A 16,692-nucleotide genomic window follows, 5' to 3' on the forward strand; every position below is an offset into this window, starting at 1 on the left:
CGCGCCCCCTCCCCGGCCACCCGGGGCCCCGCTCCTCGCACCTTTTCGCTGGAGGAGGACGCCCCACTCCAGGGCCGGACTGGGGGCTCTGGGACTCGGGGGCGGCAGCGGCGGGCGCCTGGGGAGCCGCGGTGTGCTCAGCAGCCGCGGCAGGAATTAGGGGACATGCTCGTTAATTGTTTCCACTATCAGCCGCCGTCTGCCTCCTGTGTGCACGGATCAAACCTTAATTGGTCTTTATATTTATCATGGTGAATTGCGAACCTCCAAACAAGCCTGGGCCGCCGCTTCTGCCGAGGAGGCGCTCCCCTCCCCTCCGCCCCCGGGGCCCGGCAGGGTGTGCGGCGGCGGTCGTGGTTATTTAGACATCTTTATCTCTCGTGAGTTGGGTCGGGAGAGGATCGCACGGTTTCCACCTGACGGAGCCACGTCACGTCGGCCACAAGGGCCCCGTGCTGGGCGCTGGGTTCGGTTCCCGGCCGTCCTCTTGTGGCCGCCTTGGCGTTTATTTTATGACACCTTGCCGGTGTTCCCACACACCATCCCGCACCGCTCCGTTTTACCGACCTCCAGGTCTTCCCGCCCCTGATCAGACCCCAACAGCAACCGTACTATATCTGGACCCTATATTTGAACTACGTGGTGAGAATCCGTGAAAGCAAGCCTCTCAGGGAAAGAAGGAAGATTGTTGAGTTCAAGGTCCTGGAGGAGGGAAGGCTGTAAAACCGTTTTGGAAACGTCAGGCCAAATCGTACAAAGGCTTCCCGCAGAGCACTAGTGCAGTTTTTGAAAATCCCCATAGACTGCTTTAGACTAGAAGTATTTCCGTCAAGCAAATGACCATTTGACTCCATTGAGAGAGAGAGTCCACCGCTGAAATGATTAAGTCCTACTAGATGGGTGGTTAGAAAAGGTTATCAATAAAGGTCTGATGGACCCATCGATAGATGGAAGAATGACTGGGAGATAGATAGTAGATGTGGGATTAGTGCTGAGCCTTAACCCTGCTGCTTGGGGAAGGCTCTACTCATAGGCATTTTTAGCCCACCTCCATGGCAGAGACAGCTCCAGCGCAAGATTCAAAGGGAGGAGGCTTCAACATCTGTTGCTTTTTTCTTTTAGGGGTCGTGGTTGTTAGATTTTCCCTTCACCTCACACCCCTGGCAGTAGGAAATATTTGCAAAAATTTTCTCTCCTTATGACCTCTCAGACTCTGATTTCCCAAGAGGCCAGATGACAATAACTTCAAAGTCTCTCCTCCACCTGGCAGCTCAGGTTCAAATGACTGCTAGTAATTAAAAGAAAGGATCAAGGCAGCGTTTCCTCTGACTGTGATAAGGACATCTTCAGTCACAAGAAACCTGGGGGAGCTGGACTCCTAGAATGCTTTCAGGCCACAGGATTTCACTTGGGTGCTACCACCCTCCCCTGTAGCTGGAGGGCATGAGCTGTTGGAGTGGCAGAGCTGTTCAACATCACTCAGCTAAACAACACTGACACACCCTGGTGGTGCTCCTTCTATAAGGAGCACTTTCCCACATGTTGATCTATACCTTCGTGGTGGTCAGCATCAACCTGTGAAAGGTATTCCATGGAAATCTTGTATCTCAACTCAGCCACACCAGCTTTTGCTTTTTCATAAAGAGGAACAATCTGATTATTGTGTCTCTAAGTCATCCCAAATATCTTCTGATTGACGTTGGGTTTCTTCACTGAATTCTATGAAATTCCAAGCAGAAACCTAAGATCGTTGATGGGCCAGTGTGACCTGTGGCCAGAGCCAATCACTCAGAATCTCATCTAGTAGTGACTTCAGCCGAGATAACTGTTTAGTTTGTTATTCTGTTGTTTAGGGTTGGGAGAAACCTGGAGCCTGACAGCTGAATTGTACTGACTTTCCATTTAGAGCTCAAGGATAATAATCAGTAATGGAGTCAAAATTTGACTTATGACCTGGCATTTTATCACCACAAGTGAATGCTATGTCAAAACCAAGAGAGTTATGTTCCTTGGCAAATACTGTTCTCGTGGGCCTTCATGTGCATCTTTAAATTTTCGTCAAGGTATTAGACTGACAGACAGGAGAGCTGCTGTACTTTTTCCTTGGATTGGGGCAACTGGAAGAGGGGCAGAGATCAGACAGCAGACGGTGCGAGGGAAAGCTGCTCTTCGGTACCTTGGAGTTCACATTTTGCAAGGATCACCTTTATGTGGGAGGAAATGATTTAGTTTCCACATGTGGTTGGCCATCCACTGTACTCCTGAGACAGTCAGCAAGAATGACAAATGCAAGCTGTCAGCCTCCCTATTAGGAACATTATGTTGAGAGCACTCATAAATTTAACATGAAGTGCGGAATGGCTCTTGGTCATCACAAACTCAGGTCGAATTTGAATCCATGACCTTCTGAGGAAATGCCCCGGCAGCCCCTGAACAGGCTTCAGTAGTCCCTTCAGTACTAGGCTGCCTGGTTTTTCAGATCCTTATCCTTTTAAAATTAGAACAGGGCTATGATGAGCCAATTTACTGCCGTTCTGTGTAATTTAGGTTATTCACTCAGTGAAATGTAGAGGATGAGAGCACAGTTAAGGCTGCATATTTCAACTTCAAAGAAAGATCTCAATTTATGCCTGCCAAAGTGTTAAGAGTTCTACTGGCCATAGAGCATCAAGGAAACATGTCTGCTTTGGTGAGATAGCTGTGGATCCAAAAGGAGCTCTACTTCAAGATGTTTTTGGTTTTATTTTATTTTTTTTAACTTGCCATGGTTTGTCGTGCTTCTCTCCCACTCCCCAAATGGGTGGTCTGTTGGGGATGATGAGTCATGATTTCCTGGTTTGGAAAGCGACATCACTCCCTTTTAGAGTTTTGGGGGTTCGGTCCAAGTTTGGTCCTCACGTTTTCTTTGGTATTTTCAGTGCGATGCTCACACTACAGGGCTGGAACGCTCACTGATTAAGGACATTTTAGGAATGATATTATGACTACACGATTTCATTCTAATTCGGAGCATTGCTTTAGAGTTTCGACAGCTGTTATTGGCTCTCCTTTGAAGCATTTTGTTTTTCAGTGGCTCTGCATTACTAGATGGGAATCTGCTTCTTCACTCCCAGTCTAAAGGGTAAGTGTCAGTAAGCCTGCAGACTGGGCTGGGGCTCTGCCATCCACAGCGTAAGGTCTGAAATGCCTGCTCGTGAGATGCTCCACCAGCGATGCGAGCAACTGAAAGAAACTCCTGCACCACTTCTGCGTGCTTCTCAAGAACTACAAGTTGGTGTTGGAAAAGAGATTCTTTTTCACTCAACTGTCAGAAATTAAACTTTGTGAGACCTGCTCTAGGTGGAGAAGTGGGTTGCCAGGGTAGGCAATGAATGGGTAAGGAAGGAAGGGCCATGGGCTTCTTTGACCTTGGGAAATACTGCGTTGTATTAGGTACAAAGAAAATTGCTGCCACTTCTCAGTGATCTTCCCGTATAACTAAATATTCGCTCATTAGGGCTTTTTGTTGTTGTTGTTCACCTTCTCACCTTCTTTCATTAAATCCAGATCTTTAACATCCCAGCTGAGCAGCACAGGGAAGGCTGAGAAATGACAGGAAGGCATTTTCCTTTGTTCATATGTTTTGTTTTGTTTTTCATCACCAAGCAGAGGATTGGTAATGAGGAGATGGATCATCCTTTCATTTCAAACCATATGAGGAGTATGTTCCAACAGATAATAAACAAGCACATCGTGCAAAGAAGGGGGGTGAGGAGGCAGGTTAATAAAGCTTTTGTTCCCCTTTGATTAAACTCTTACAAACGAGTCATCACAACTTTCCAATTAAAAGGCTATAAATATTATATGTCTAAATATTTCACTTTTAAAAAATAGGGCAAGCAGCAGTATTATAATGCTAAAATACGGCAAAGAATAGAAACATACTACTAAAAGATATGTACTTCTTAATCACTTGGCCTTCCGAGTAAACTCTCTTCTTGGTGTTCTTCATGGTTTATTTCAACTTCAGGTAGAAACTTGGAAAAAGAAAAAGAAATGACCATCTATCTTGGTCTATGAGGATTAAATGAAACAATATACATAAAACAACCAGGCTGGTACCTGGAAGTTAGACTCTCAATCAGTGATTGCTGTTTTTATTTCTCCCACAACTTCTGCTACACTGTTGCTGCATCTGCATTAAGTGTATGGAGAGGACCACAGCCTGGCTGAGGCTCTTTAATTCTCAAGCCATAGAGCAGGCAGCTGATTCATAAACAAAGTGCTCACATTTTGAGGGTTTCTTGGGGCTCAGCTGTGACTTCTTTGCTGTCTCTCCCATTCTAAACAGATGCTGTAGATTATCTGCTTTGCACAGTGGTCTAGATGTACTGATACCTTGAGAAGCCCCCATTATCTACTCCCTGCAGTTCACCAGCTTTTCCTTGAAATGCAGCTGCCAGTAAAAATGAGAATTGGCAAAAGCCAATGGGGTGTGCGGTTTATCTTTGGATTCCTTGTCTGGCTTGTTGTTTCTAAAACATTGTTAAAGAAACAGGTACAGTTTAGGCCTTATTGAAGAATTGAAAGGATCAGATTGTTTTTGAATTTTTTTTGTTTAAAGAACCATTAATTTAGACAGGCTGTAGTGGAGATTTGAGAACATTTGGGGATATAGATTTTACCCCCAGCTCTGGTGCTGATAGCCCAGGCTATCATGCACCATTTCTAGGCCTCATTTTTCTATTCTGTGAGATGGGAATAACACTAATATCTCTAACTTCCTTTATACAGTCTTTGTGAGTATCTAATAAGATAATAAAGGTAGAAATATATTGGTAGAGCTTCAAGAAAAATTCGAACAATTATTATCAATAATTTATTTGATTTAATGGTCCACTAATTTCTTAGTGGAAACAATCTGATCAAATTACATAGAATATTTTAATTATTCTTCTTATTTCAAGAAAGAACAATAAATAAATTGTGAATCTTAGAGCTTCGACAGCACTGATTTTTGTATTGAAGGCCCATAAAAGAGGATGTAATGTGTTAATAACCAAGTTAAAGACTCTTAAGCCAGAATACTAGATGAATGTAAAGCATGATTATAAGCATTGAAAGCAATTTTAGTTCATGGCACGATGATTTTTAAGCTGCGAATTGACTGATTGCTGTGGTCTAAATGTTGGCGTCCTTCCAAAGTTCATATGTTGAAACTTAACCCCCAACATGATAGTACTAAGAGGTGGGAAGATTTGGGAGGGGATTAGGTCATGAGGGCTCCTCTCATGAATGGGATTAGTGCCCTTATAAAACAGGTTGAAGGGAGCTACCTTGCCTCTTTCACCATGAGAAGACACAGCATTCATCTCTTCCATCACAGCTTGGTCTTGAACCTCCTAGCCTCCAGAACCGTGAGAAATAAATTTCTATTATTTCCAAATTACCAAGTAATTCTACAGGTTTTTGCTATAGTAGCCCAAGTGGATGAAGACATTGATCTACCTGTGATTATTGCTACTACATCCTGCAAACTGTTGCCCACTGGGGGTTACTTTTTCAACTTAAGAGAACATAGCTTCCTTATACATAAAAATCTATAAAACATGCAATTTATTACCCTCTAAAAATATCCTTTTTCTCAAAACTGGGATTGCTGAATGTCCAGGCTGCATATTCTCCCTATAGTAGGCGTTGAGTAAAATAATTATAACTTTATCTCTGTATTGTGTGTGGTTCTCAGGCATCAGAAGAACAACTGTAAGTGCAGAAATCCCATGCGAGAAGTTAATTTAGGAGCTATTAATAATTTCTCAGATATGATCTCATGTATCAGCTCAGCACAACTCTAGTGTTAAAGTTATCAAAGAGCATATAGGGGGACGATGAACCATTGGTTAATGTTTTAAAAAAAATCTTTAGTTCTGAGCTTTATATCATGATCTGTTTTGAGGAACATCCTAATGTCAAGGCCACGTTCAGTCCTCTGACATCTTCCCTCCTTTGTCACCGTCTAGAGGAAGCCTTTCTTTCCCCCTTCTGCAGTTCTTTCTTCCTTTAATAGCTGTCTTTGTTTTAATAAGGAACCTGTTGGGGGCAGGGTGGAGATAAGGAAAGGAAAAATGAACTGAAGGAATAAAGAAACTACAGGAAAAGAGAAAATAAGAAAGATTTTTCAGAAATATTTATATCTCTTAGAGTCCCTTAAATACTAAAAATTAGAAACTCGAGATGGTATGTGACATTTGTACCCTGACACTTTGCCTGCTGTGAAGTGGTAATGGTGCTCAGCTTTCCCACGGCAGCCCCAAGAGTCTGACTTTAGAGAATTCCTCACATACTCTGCCAGGGCAGACACGTGACTAATTTATTTCTGTTCTAAAAGACCTCAGAGAAGAAGACTGGTCTAGAATATCTCTGAAAGTTAGAGCAGATTGCAACAGAGTGGATATTTATTTTTATTTTATTTAAAAAAATGATTTAAAGATACCACGATGTCAAGATGACATCGTTAGGTGATATGGCCGTAGTATGTTGGGACTAACGTACTCAAATGAGTGGGTCACTGAGTCAAGTCATAGGTTCATACTCAAGTTCATCATCTAATTTTTAGCCCTTTATTATTTTTGAGTAAAAATAGCATTTAAAAATGCTGTTTTAATAAATACTGAAACATACTCATTATAAAGAAAGACTAGGTAATAGAAAGTTTAAGTGAAAGTCTCCACCCCATACTACCATCTCTCAATTCCTTACCCAGAGAAATTTGCTGTTAAGTGTGATGTATAGCCTTTTAGCCATTGTTTGTATATACAATTGGTTGGATGAGTTAAAGGACAAATCCCTAGAAGTAGAATTTTCCAATCAAAGTTTTGTGCATTTCAAATGTTGAAAGAAAATGCCAATTGCATACCAAGCCCTTTAAATGGATTTGATCAACTCATTTAAGCACATGGCTGGATGCAAGTGAAAACCCCATCCGGCCCCATCTCTAGGACAGCATTGGGCTAGCTCAAGTATGGTAGACCAGGGGACAGTAGCACTCCACACCCCAAGGGCTTTGGAAATTTGTAGGAGGAGAGGTATTCTGTTGTCGCCATGACTGGGAGGTTAAAATAAGGGATTGGGAGATTAGGCTTGATGCAGTGCACAGGGCGGTTCCACACAATTAAACGTTGTCTTGTGTCCCACACAATTTACAAATATTTTGGTGGGCGTTCATATTGGTGAAGAACCTGCTTATTATTCTGGGCCCAGAGCCTAACTACATTTTACATATAAATTCAAAGTTGGTTTTTGCTGTTGTTGTTGTTCATGGTTTTAATATACATTGAAGTTTTTAGGAATATAACCACCATGTAAATTGAGAGTTAAAACATTATGGAAAATTGCCTCACTGTGGCATTTAAGCCATAGACCAACAGATCTTTATCAGTCTATATTCACTACTAGGACATTTGCAGGGATTCTATGTATAATCTCTATGCCTAAGCTTATATATTTAGAGCATTATACTGACTTTTAAAAAAACATGTGTGGAGTAAATTATATTATTTATTTCACTTAAGGTACACTACAAAATATTTGTTATAAAAGGAGCTGTGTCGGGCCGGGCACAGTGGCTCATGCCTGTAATCCCAGCACTTTGGGAGGCTGAGGCGGGTGGATCACCTGAGGTCAGGGGTTCGAGACCAGTCTGGCCAAAGTGGGCGAAACCCCTTCTCTTCTAAAAATACAAAAATTAGCCAGATGTGCTGGCATGAGCCTATAATCCCAGCTACTCGGGAGGCTGAGACAGGAGAATCCCTTGAACCTGGCAGGCTGGAGGTTGCAGTGAGCTCAGATCATGCCATTGCACTGCAGCCTGGGCAACAAGAGCAAAACTCCATCTCAAAAAAAAAAAAAAAAAAAAGCTGTGTCTGACAAGGTTGAAACCCACTGCTCCAGAGAGCAGTCACATTTCCTGGTTCAGATGTGCTCTGCTGGCTCATGTGGTCTCTGGTTCTCTGATTCTGCTTGGCTGGCTCCTGAGGTGTTCACCTCCTTCTCCATGCCCCAGAACCCATAGGTTAAGAGTTACTCCAAGCTTACACCACAGTCTCAGAGAACATGACCAAGACAGGTCCACTCTGCCTTGTGCACTCCAAAGGAACAGGCAACTTGTTGGCAGAAGAGTTCCTCTCAGTTCCTAGGAGAAAGCAAGTTGACCAACCTAGTGACCATGAAGCACGCCTGAGAGGAGTGAAAACAAGAAGATACTCGCTCCCTGCCTATGCTAACTAGTGCTTTTTGCAGTTGTAGGTATGGAAGGAGAGAGTGCAAGTGTAAGAGATTATTTAGTTGCATTTCAGGATATTTCTTAGTCTCCCTCTTATTCTCCTAAAATGATTTATTACTGTTTTTTGACCTTTGTTTTACATAACATGAAAATCCTTTCTCCAAAATATTGACTTCCTATGGAATTACAAGACTCTGAAATTTTAAAAAGAAGAAATCTGAATCCATCACTAAAATGTCAGCCTCATCCAGAATGCAAGTTCTATGAGTGTAGGGTTCTGCATGTTTTGTTCATCATTCTAGTCCCAGCATGTAGAACAGTACCTAATCTGTTCTCAATGATATTGATTGAATTAATAAATTCAGACATTGTGTAAAGAATCCTTTCCTTTTTTTTTTAAGTTACAGAGCTGTGACAAATATTCCTCTTATTTCCCCATGCAACTGTGCTTCCAAACGTCAAAAGTCAAACCTTTTTATACAACCTTGTTGAACCCTAATCTCCTAATTTACTCCAGTGTCATGAAGAACCAGTGTGCTGGATCGCTGTAACATAGGAATATCGCACAGACTTACGTATAATGAGTATCATCTAGAAATCATGAAATCCCTCTTAGGGCATTTCATTCTTGAAACTGTGTTTTGTGGCCGGGCGTGGTGGCTCACGCCTGTAATCCCAGCTCTCAGGGAGGCAAGAGGCAGGAGGATAGCTTGAGCCCAGGAGTTCGAGACCTGCCTGGGCAATATAGTGAGGCCCCGTTCTCCAGAAAATGGAAAAAAAAAAAAAAAAGACGAAACTGTGTTTTGTTTGTTTTTCTTTTCAGTGTTTCGTCTGCAAATCAAATCTATCACTCTTGTTTCTCTTTTAAAGCAATGTGAAAAATCAAGTGTCCTGCTTATTGACATTGTTAAGATAGAATTGCAGTGTTCTGGGGGTATAGGTCATCAAACTTTGAGCATATATGTGCTGAAAGTTGGTGTGCCCTGGAGTGTGCCAGGCAATTTTCCTTCAGTCTGTGCTGTAACTGGTAGTTTTTGCAGTTTTAGGTGTGGAAGAAGATTGCAAGTAGCAATCTGAAAAATCCGCCTTATCTACTTCAAAAGAAGGGGGCAATGACTTAGCATTGTTCCCAGCCTGCTCTGTGTCATCAAAAGCACATGTTTGAAAGACTGGTTGTCTGGCCGGGTGCGGTGGCTCACGCCTGTAATCCTAGCACTTTGGGAGGCCGAGGGGGGTGGATTACCTGAGGTCGGGAGTTTAAGACCAGCCTGGCCAACATGGTGAAACTCTGTCTCTACTAAAAATATGAAAAATTAGCCAAGTGCAATGGCATGCGCCTGTAATCCCAGCTACTCTGGAGGCTGAGGCAGGAGAATCACTTGAACCTGGGAGGCAGATATTGCGGTGAGCCAAGATCATGCCACTGCACTCCAGACTGAGCTACAGAGCGAGACTTCATCTCAAAAAAAAAAAAAAAAAAAAAAAAAGACTGGTTCTCCATTCCTGTGGTAGGCAATGTACCCCACAAAATATCACTGCCCAATCAAAGGCCTATATAAAAGTACTAACTGATCCTAAAAGAAACAGAAAATAACAGGCACTCTTCCTATGTTTCTTCATTTATCTACTTTTGTGGACATCTGCTGAAAATTGTGTATCCACCATAACTCTTACTCAGTTACAATCATAGTATAACCATTGTTTTAGGACCTGAGATAGATGCAAAAATAAATATGATGCAGTCCTTGGCCTTGAAGATTTTACAGTGTGGTAGGGAAATATGGATATAGAGATTTACATGCAAAGAAGTCCTTGAATTGGATAGATTCATGTGGAAACACAGAAAAAAGAGTAACTAATTCTTCCTAAAGTGAGTGTTTGGGTAGTGAAAGAAAATTAGGAAAGGCCTCATAGGAATGAGATTTGACCTTGGCTCTGAATAATAAAAAGCATTCAAGTCATAGAAAACACCAAATGTAAGGCTGAGAGTAGAAATAAGTATGATGTCTCTAGCAAATGGAAAGTTTGGAGGACTTAAAGGGAAAAGTGTGGAAATAAGTCAGGAGATGAGACTGAAAGTGGAAGTTTGAAAACTTTTCTTAAAGGATATCATATATTGGGCTGAGAAGTTTAGACTTAAGGACTTATCTTATCATATGCTAGATGGACTGGAGAGAAGACAGGCTGCAGGCATAGTGACCATTAGAACACATTTAGGAAAACTTAGGAGGAGAGATAGCAGGGCAGCAACCTTGGGCATTGGCCTTCAGTAGAAGTGATAACCTCAAAGGCCTCTAGGGCTCTGCAGGTATCTTGAATAATTAAAGGGCTGAGTATAATGCAACAGAAAGTCGTGGGACCTACAGTGGCAGAAAGACTAGGTGTGCCAAAGCATCAAATTCAATAAAAAAAGTAACGACAACAACATCTTTGTTGAACAAACAGAGCTCATCTGGGGATCAGATTTGTTCTGCAGATGTCAGTTTGCCACTCCTTGATCAATATAGAATGATCTGTTTACTCTCTTTTTGGTACCCTTTCAGAAGAGACGGCATTCCTGATCTTCTCTGGTGAACTATGCTGGTGTTCGGTCACTCTGAAAGTCAAAGACTTTGGTACTTTCTCAACTTCTGCTTCTTTAGTTCAAATTCACTTCCTTTTTTTCTACCTTCAGTGTGGCCACAGATCATTTGGTTCCCCCTGCCCCCATTGTTAGAGTCTTTCATATTTTTTACCTTCCAACTCAAAGTACATTTTGTTTAAAATCAATACATGAAATTATAGTAATAACCACAACCAAGATTTGCATAACACTTCATGCTTAAGATGCATTTTCATCCCCTTCTTTTGAGGTAGATAAGGCAAATTTTTCAGATTAAAAAAACCCAGACTTCATTTAAATGGCATATGCAAGTCATACAGCTGGAAGATGGCAGTGGAACTTTGGTCTCTCTCACTAAGTCAGTTTGCTCTTTTCTTGACCTCATCGTGCCTCCCATGGCCTCTTTGCAAGTTGGATGACTCATCTGCATATTTGTTCTGTCTAAGCACAGAGAAGAAGAATACTGGTTCAGAACTTAGAAAACAATGGCATTTTAATAAAAATGACACTTTGGACCTTAAAAACATTAAATTAATCTTTTCTTTAAACCCACAATTTTGTTGACAGTGTGCTAAAATGATGAATATTTAAAAGTTTAATTTTTTTCTTAATATGGAAAATTTATTCCAGTGACTACTTTTAAAACTCTTTAACTTTGAACTCATTCATTTGTTTATCCATCAAATCTTCATTATCAGATATTGTGCTAGAAATACAAAAAGGAATAAAACATGGTTTCTGGCAGCAACTCAAGCTCCAGGTCATTTCTGATTGCCTCCATGCTGGACCCAAGAACTGACTATCTTCTGAAGGCTTTTCCCCTAATGCCCCTCTGAAAGGATTTGTACAAATATATCAATATTTTTGATGGGACCATCTCAAGTTTTACTTAACTATAAGCAAAACTGGCAAGCATATAGCATTCTTTGGACAATAGGTAAGCAGAAAAATCATGTTGCCTACAAATGTATTTTTAAACCAAAAAAATGTGGGGGATGAGGGTGATGATCCAACTCAGAGAACAGCCATTTTCAGTAGACTGTTTTGAAAAAACAACTGATTTGTCTTCTTATTAAGATTCAAGAGAGAATTGCATTTATATAACTTGAATAAACATCTAAAATAATTAAGGATTGCCTGAATTTGAAAATCATGACTGCCAAATTTAAAACAGAGATGGAAGCAGCCAATAGAAGAAAATCAGTTAGTGAAGTACAAAAGAATTTGCAAAACTCTCCCAGAACAGAGAAGAAATGGGTAAAAGATTGAGGTGATGAGTGAGATTTAAAAATATGGGGAAAAGATTTTTTAATCACGGAGATTCAATCAAGGAATATAGAATTCCCAAAAGAGACAACTGAATTGTTGGGCCAGAAACAAAGATCAAAGTGTTAAGATAAGAAAAGATCCAGAGAAACTCAGTGTAAACATCTAGACATTGAAAGTGTGAATAACATTCCCATTCACATTGTTTTGTCATAACAAAACAATGACAATGCTTAACCATTAAGAGAACGTAAAAATCCTAGACATTTTCACCACCCTGTCCCCCTACTCCTGCCCCCACCACCTGCAACGCACACAAAATAAAACCAACAACAACCCACCAAGTTATCTACTGTGTCTGTTAGGATTCCTGCAGGAAACAGCAACCACCTCTGATGGTTTCATGAAGAGAGTTCAATAAAGGCACTACTTACCGAAAGGATTAAAAGAGCAAACAGGAAGGTGAGGCACCCAGAGACTAGCAACAACCTGTTGATGTCTCTTGGGCTAAAGAAACAAGAAGAGGAAGTAAAGTTAGCAGAGCAGGGGCCCTGTATGTGTTCTAAAATCACAAAGGGACACAGCTGCTGTTAAGAGATTCTGCACTGGGCTAGGGGAAATGGGGAAAAGGTAAGTTCTGACCTCTCTCTCCCCTCCTGCCCTCTGATCACCTGCTGGTACTTTCCATTGCCTGAACCCAGCCCGGAGCCAGCAGGCAAGGGGGCCAACAGAGGCAGAAAACAGCTGTGAGCCTTCTAGTGGTCACAGCAGGGTAGAGAAACATTGAACGGATTTGGAGGGCTGGGTGAGGACTTGAATAAGGAGAATAAGGAGTATATTTATCAAGGATCAAATAACTAGTTCAATTGAGAAATACTCAGTTAGCTTTGGAAAAAAAATACTATAGTACACGGATTCCATATTCAAAAATACTGTAGTACATTAATTTGTTGTTCATGTGTGAATGAAGTAAAAAAATAGTCAAGGATAAGCAAGGACTTAGGGAAACTTCTAGAGGATTCAATGAGTGTAAGACAAACTCAGTCTCTGCTCTCTGAGCTTATATTCATGTTAAAATTAATTTGTAATGAACAATGTCATGTGCTGGGAGGAAAAACTTCCCCTCTCCCAACTCAGGTCCTACTGGTTGGGAGCCTGTGAATTAAGTGACAATAAACAGATTAATAGGAGAAAAATATATTAAGCATGCAGGAGTACCTTATATAGAGAGTAGCTCCCAGAACAGTTAGAGTCTCTTAGACTATTAGTCTAGCAAGACAGTCTATTAGTCTCTAATAAGAAGGGCAGAATTTAGAGTTTCAAAGGTTGAAAGGTTCTGATGAGGCTCATTCACACCGTTTTTTTGCATTGTCCTGTTGTGCAAGGCCACTACCTTCTTGAATGGACACCTCCCCAGAGGGGCTTCAGGGGCAGCTGACTCTCATAAAACACTGTCAGATGAAGGAAATTCAAAGATTTCTTTCTGAATCTTCTGCAGCTCAGATGTCTTTACTTTGAAGTATGTCCATACCAGTTTGATGGGCTGTTGGTCTCTTCACATGGTAAGGAAAGTGGAAGCACAGGGTGCTACAGGTATACCTTGGAAGGGAAGAACCTGGTTCAGCATGATTAGGAAGAGCTTGGAAGGAAGTGGGGTCTTAGTTGAGACTGAAGGGTGAGTAGATGTTAATCAGGCACAGCACCTCAGGAGAAATCCAGGAAGAGGGATCAGTAATATGTACCATGTACCATCAGGTTGGCACCCAGTAGGTATTGAGCAACCATGATAAGAGAGTTAATTAAAATAACCTAACAACTAAAAGTCTTAAGAAAATGTTCACAGGGAACTGATGTTATATATACATTTAGGAAGTATATACTGATCGTCCATTAAGGAGCTGGCACTGGGACACAAAAACAAGTAAAATGTATTCAGACCCATGCTTTTGACTGGGCAGTCCCAGAGCGAAGCAGGTAGAGACTTAGAGAATTAAATAAGCCCTTGATGAGAACTGTGTTCAAAGCACCATAGGGAAGTGTGGTTGCTATGATGCATCCTATCTCCCCACTTGCCTGCTGAAAAGAGCTTTGATTTGATGTGCTGCACTTGACCCCTGGATCATCTCCTTTCCTCCTCAGAACTTTGCTGTTATGTTTGGGGATATTCAAAGTGTCACTAATAAACTTAATATTAATGCCTGTATCATCCTTGTCAATGAGAACCGTAGAGGAGAAAAGATTTCTTATCCATTGCTAGGTTCATAGCTGAGGCTTCTATAACAAAAGACAGATATAGATTAATAGGAGAAAAGCATATAAACTTATTTAATAAAAGTCTTGCATGACACAGTAGCCTTCAGAAATGAAGATCGAAAGAGTCAGAGAAACCTGTGTATTTTCATTCCTGAGTTTGATGAAGAAATGGATAGTTGTGGAAAAGTATGACTGGGTAAAAGAAGTATGGTCTAATGATGGTAAACCAGGAGGAACTTAGCAAAGCCTGTTTGTTCTCTGGGTCTTCAGAGCTCACATGAAGGTCTTATGGCCTATTCAGGTGAAGGTCAGAAACTCCATTTCCAGAACTAATAGCCTGCTTCAGGGGAGAAGGGTGGGAGAAGGTCAGAGAGAGACCTTCCTGCTTCTGCAGTTTTCTCAAACACCAAGGTGCCATATTTGGGGATAGCATATCCTCAGCCCCATCAGAATCATATTCTCAAAGATCTGTCAGCCAGTTGGCAATACTATCTCTGTCTCCACTCTTCATTTCCTTTCATTTCTATGCTTTATCATGGTAAGAGAAATAGTGCAGCTAACTGTTTAGTTTCCCAGAAATTTGGATGAAATTACTGAGGAAATATCTTGTCAAAAATCTCTTTTTAAATTTGTTTATTCAAATGAAGAAAGCATAGGGAATTCTTCAATAGTTCTACATTAAAAGGCATATCTTGTATTGACTAACAAAGATTTTCTCCTTGATGAAACTTTAATAAGGCTCCTCTGAGCCCTCTGCTTGACTAGACCCACCTTGGGCTTCTGTCTCCATCCCTGCAGTAGAGTCCAGTTTGGGCAAGAATCCAGTCAAGTCGATTTACACAGAATCTTCCACCCTCCATATCTAATCAAATTACCTGTACCCATCCCCCACCATGTCCCAGGCGACATCTAATCACCCTGGCCTGCCTTCAGAAGAATCTTGTTAGGTCAGTTTAGTGAAGAATTACCCTACTGATATGGTTTGGCCCTGTGTCCCCACCCAAATCTCATCTCAGATTGTAATCCCCATAATTCCCATGTGTCCAGGGAGGGGCTTGGAGGGAGGTGATTTGATCATGGGGATGGTACCCCCATGCTGTTCTCCTGATAGTGAGTTCTCACAAGATCCAGTGGTTTTATAAGCGTTTGGCAGTTCCTCCTTCATGTGCTCTCTCTCTTGCCACCATATAAGACGTGCCTGCTTTCCCTCCCACCATGATTATGTTTTCTGAGGCTTCCATGTGGAACTGTGAGCCAATTAAACCTTTTTGCTTTGTAAATTACCCAGTCCCAGGCAGTTCTTCATAGCAGTGTGAAAACAGATTAATATAACTACCCTTTTAGTGAGGTTCCATCCGTGGAACCCCCCAACTCTGCTCATTGGCTGTAAATTCCCACTTTTCCTGGCTGTATTTGGAACAAGCCCAATTTCTCTCCTCTACTGCAAAACCCCATTGAAGGAATCCTGAGTAAAGTCTGCCTTACTGTTCTTAACAAAAGTGTGAGAATAATTTTTTTTAACATGACACACATTTCAGTAATCATTATCCTTAATAATTCTTTAAGGGACATACAAAGAAAAAAAGTAGCACAAAAAAGGGAAATGACCACAAAATGTGCTTGGTAATAAGGTACATATAGCCTAAAATGAGATCATCAATAATTAGAATTGTTCAAAGGTACTTCTCATCTGGAAAAATAAGATTTTTATATTTATAGTTAAATGTGTAATTAAGTATTCTATGCATGTCATGTATAAAGGTATATTTATGCAATGTAATTTTAATCAGCTTTCTATATTATTTATCAATAAAAATAAGAAAAATCCAAGAGTGCTTTGGACTTTAATATGCAGAATCTTAACTCTCACATCCTGTCACTTTTGTGGGAAAAAGTAAATGGTTGGATAAGAAATATGCTGATTTAACTTATTTTCAAGCTATGAAAATAATGTGATTCTTGGTAGCTATGAAAACAGAGTAGGCTCTAATGAAATATATGCATGAAGGGAGCTATTAAGTCACACTTTATCTTCTTTATCTGGGTTTGTGATAAAATGTTCCCTACTGCTTAAAAAAAGCTGCAGTGAATTGAAGAGCTAAACTCTCTCCATCAAGGGACTAATGATTCTCCTGTTAAAATGTAAATGGAGCGGCCTTGAGTGCTTTAAAGCTTGCTAGGAAAGACTGTGGAATTGTCATTATCCTGTCATTACTGTGGCTCCCCACAGGAGCAATTGTAAAGGGGAAGGAGGGTTGAACTGAACTTCTAAGTGCCAGGGACACTTCCTGTAGCATTGAGGCAGTTAAGA

The sequence above is a fragment of the Gorilla gorilla genome, chromosome 5 (genome assembly GCF_029281585.2).
Source record: "Gorilla gorilla gorilla isolate KB3781 chromosome 5, NHGRI_mGorGor1-v2.1_pri, whole genome shotgun sequence".
NCBI lineage: Eukaryota > Metazoa > Chordata > Mammalia > Primates > Hominidae > Gorilla > Gorilla gorilla.